The 4,082-nt window shown below is 29.6% G+C and overlaps 2 long non-coding RNA genes across 5 annotated transcripts; one reads left to right on the top strand and one right to left on the bottom strand.

Annotated features, from left to right (window-relative positions):
* Positions 1 to 588: 588 nt before the first annotated feature.
* Positions 589 to 3,181, top strand: LOC107911649 (uncharacterized). Of its 4 annotated transcripts, none has more exons than XR_001687956.2 (5): positions 589 to 888; positions 1,166 to 1,320; positions 2,294 to 2,436; positions 2,656 to 2,842; positions 2,930 to 3,181. It is a non-coding gene; the product is annotated as an uncharacterized lncRNA (long non-coding RNA). The 4 variants fall into 4 exon arrangements; XR_001687954.2 differs by having other exon boundaries at positions 2,656 to 2,850; XR_005917189.1 differs by having other exon boundaries at positions 590 to 888; positions 2,656 to 3,181.
* LOC121220042 (uncharacterized) lies at positions 2,212 to 2,697 on the bottom strand. The gene is made up of 2 exons (XR_005917191.1): positions 2,617 to 2,697; positions 2,212 to 2,476 (listed from the first exon to the last, which is right to left on the bottom strand). It is a non-coding gene; the product is annotated as an uncharacterized lncRNA (long non-coding RNA).
* Positions 3,182 to 4,082: the final 901 nt, after the last annotated feature.

Below are 4,082 nucleotides of genomic sequence, written 5' to 3'. Positions count from 1 at the left end.
TAAATGATAAATCTAACTAATTCTATTATTTAATTTTTGTTTTACATGATAAATGATTAATTCTTGTTCTCAATTATTTTCTTATTCCTTGTTTAGTTAATATTACTAAATACAAGTTTTTTAAAACTTTCAACCATTGAAAGCATTAGGTAATTGCTCTAATCTCTTACCATTTTGCATCATTTAGGTTTTTAAAAGAGTGTTTTCCTTATGGTAGACACTAAATTTTGACGGATTTGAATTTTGAAATTATTGATGGACTATGAATTATTTTTGGGTGTAATTATTTTGATTTTAAGATTAAATTGTTATTAATTTGATTTGAAATTGGAATAGAAATAAGGGCTAGATTAATTAATTTGAAATCAATTTTAACTATTTTTTAAAATTTAATTTAATTTACTTTGGAGTGGGTGGATATTTGGATATCGATGATGATAAAACCAAGTTTTTGTTTTAAATAAAATTAAAATTTGCTTTTAGAAAATTAAGAAAATCAAAACCCAAATCTATTTGAAATTTTATTTTGGAAATTATTGTTTTCAAATTTGTCTTAAAACCTCAAATTGATTTATCTTTTACAGCGTGTTTGGTTCGCTGTTTTCCCCCCCTCTGCATGCGTATTCCCCCCCTATGCAGCAGGCCCACCAGGAAACGGTTGTTTGGTTCGCTGTTTTCCCATTCCCCGCCGAATCGGTTACTCCCCCATTACATTGATTGCGCGTAATAGGCATTACGGCCCCTCAGCGCCAATTACCCATTCTGCGTCTTTCCCTTTTTTCTCTTCCGTTTTCTGCCCTCGTCCTCAACGCTGTCAAAAGCTTCCCCAAAGTAATCGACGGAGTCCTCGACGTTGTCAAAAGCTTCCCCAAAGTCGATCCTTCCAAGGTCACCCCTTTTTCTCACATCCATTTCACGATTTATTGTTTGATTTTATATTTCGGTGCTTGGGTGCTTAGGAAGAAATGATTTTGAAGTTATTCTTTTCTGGAACTACTTGATATTTCACCCGATTTATAGTGTTTTATGTGCATTTTTGGGTTTCATTCCCAAAATTGAAAGCCAAATCTTTCACCGGTAATCAATCATTTTTATACAATTTCTTTTCATGCTCATGTTTCCTTGTTTGGGTTTCTTTCAAAATTTCTGAATCAAATTGCTGTAGTTATTGGTAGATATTAGAAGAAGATAGTGCTGGTTTTGGCTTTGGGGGATTTGCATATACCCCATCGGGCGGCTGATCTCCCTCCCAAATTTAAGTCCATGCTAGTTCCTGGAATGATCCAACACGTCTTTTGCACTGGTAATCTTTGCATCAAGGTATCCCATCTTTCTTTTCCTTTCTGGATTTTTTTTTTGTAGCTGAAATCATAGTTGAATTTGGTTCCACTTCTTTAGCACTTTGGGTTTTATGTTTCTCAGCAAGCAATTGAATATATTAATTTTCTCTTCCTTTTTTGGAACTATGGATTGTTCATTCCTTTGTAGTAGTTATGCTAAATTTATGCCTAATTTAATCTGGATTTCATGTTTTTGCCCAATTATTTTCTCTTTGAGTTGTAATATGCGAAGAGATATTATTTGCTAGTTTGAATTTGGGAAAAGCAGCAGAAGCTACCATACCTGAATTATCAGTATTTTAAATGATCGCCAGCAATTGTTTTATTTGATAATTGTAATTTTGATCCGAATAGCCATTGCTGCTACCTTGCATTTATACATGCAAAGAATGATTCCTGTCATGTTTGATCTGAAATGCGTATAATCACGTGTCAGATACTAGTTTGTGCCCAACTCTGACATGAGTATGTTCAAAATTTCCGAAGCTTTTCCGTATGTTTGAAGGATTTTATCTCAATCCTTTGAATATGTGTAGGGCATATGTGCCACTTTTGAGAAAACGAGAAGAGTCCGTGTAGCATAGCATTAAGTAGGATTGAAGTACATATTTGGTTGAACTTAGAAACATGTAGGAAGTTAGTCACTAAGGGCTAGTTTCTCATTGCTTTTGAAAAGTGCTGCAAAAAAATGCTTATGAAAAATGCTTTTGAAAAGCTTGGTCTAAAATTTAAGAGTTTACTATCTGTTTAGTATTGCTTATGGCTCTAAAAGCACTTTTGAAAAGCTATTTTTCTCTTATTTGCATAGCCAACAACAAATCAAATGAACCTGATTTGTTAGCTTTAGCTTTATGGAAATTATGCCATAGTATTTCTACCAATTGAACTTTTACGGTTTTTGTTTTTCTTATTAAAATTACCACTGGCCCAGCTAATTCGGACTAAAATTTCAGGAAGTTCAAGATTACTTGAAGACACTTTGTCCTGACTTGCATATTACCAGAGGTGAATATGATGAAGATACAAGATATCCCGAGACCAAAACATTAACTATCAGACAATTCAAGTTGGGATTGTGCCATGCCATGGCCATCAGGTATTATTTTCTTCTTTCCGCTGGTATATAGTATTGGACTCTGCATTTTAAATCAGTAAGTAGTTTGCCATTGATGCAGATTATAAATTTATATTGAAGCATGCATCTCCTGCTGTGAAAAATATGTGATTTCATGCTAATGGTGTTAAATAAATATAAAAATAATCGTTCATGCCTTACATTTCAAGTTAAAATATGTTCTGTTTGGAAAACTTGTAGACAGAGATCTTGCTCTCTTTTTCTGAAGCTGCTAAAGGATGCATGAAGGATCTACAGTTTTATGCATTTGTAACTTGTGATTCTTGCGGTAAGTAGCGCCTAAAATTTGTTGGAATCATGTTGTGTTCAAGAACCATACAAGCACAAATGTAATCCACTAAATGCATAATTCCAAGTGGAGAGAAAGGTAACCTGGTATGTTCATCTAAGTTACTTACATTTTTTGCAAGTTGATTAATCATAGACTTACTGTTGCTTCTTTGTCCTTCTGCAGCAAGACCTGCATTCTACAAATATGTTGCCTTCATGTTCATCTTGAATGCACTAGAACTGTTTGCTTTACCTAGAGCTTCTTTCTAAAGATCAATATACCGATATTGCTGTGGGAACATATCCAAAAATGTAGAATGTGCTTTACCTAGAGCTTCTTCCTAAATATCAGTTAGTCCTTGATTTTTTTTTCAGTATGTACTATGTGTTATCAAGTAGATTTGGAGTTTGAATATCTACATCTAAATTATTTTCATTTCCAAGCAGAGATCTTTTCTGATCAATTTTCTTGTAACAAAATAAATAGTATCATTGTGTTTGTTATTGTAGAATTACAAGAGTCTTGTACTAATAGAATTTGATGGAGTTTGAATGGCTCACAGGTTTGATGGAGTTTATTTTTTAATTCTTTTTTAATTTTTTAATTATGTTCAATTATAATTAACACTACAAAAATTATCTCAACAAACGAAACAAAAAAAAGTAAAATGCTACAAACAAATCATGTTTTTTTTTTTTTAAAAAAAGAAAGATATTTAACACACTATATTATTCAAATGGGTTTTTTTAATAATAATTATTAAGTCATCAATTAATCAAATCCACAAAATCAATTATTTTAGATTATATTTTATAGTATTATATATTATGATTTTAGTAAATTCGTATAAGAATATTTAATACTAAGAATTTTATTAAATTATATATTTATATTAAATTATATTTAATAATAATTATTTTAGATTATATTTTATAGTATTATATATTATGATTTTAGTAAATTCATATAAGAATATTTTAATATTAAGAATTTTATTAAATTATATTTTTTTATTAAATTATATTTAATAATTATTATTTTAAATTATATTTTATACTATTATATATTATAATTTTAGTAAATTCATATAAGAATTTTATTAAATTATAATATATTTAATTATAATTATGTTTAAATATGATTAAATTATTTATTATTGATAATAATAATCTTATTAAAATTTAAATAACAATAACAATAATCATTTACCAAAACAAATTTATGCTAAGGGTATTCTAGTCATTTTAGTTTTTTCCATTATGCTATTACACCTCTATTCCATTCAACCAAACACAAGATTACTATTATGCCTCTATTCCATTACATTCAACCAAAC

The sequence above is a fragment of the Gossypium hirsutum genome, chromosome D08 (genome assembly GCF_007990345.1).
Source record: "Gossypium hirsutum isolate 1008001.06 chromosome D08, Gossypium_hirsutum_v2.1, whole genome shotgun sequence".
In the NCBI taxonomy this organism is placed as follows: domain Eukaryota; kingdom Viridiplantae; phylum Streptophyta; class Magnoliopsida; order Malvales; family Malvaceae; genus Gossypium; species Gossypium hirsutum.
The sequence above is the reverse complement of the archived record's forward strand: the minus strand, read 5'-3'. Positions and strand labels throughout refer to the sequence as shown.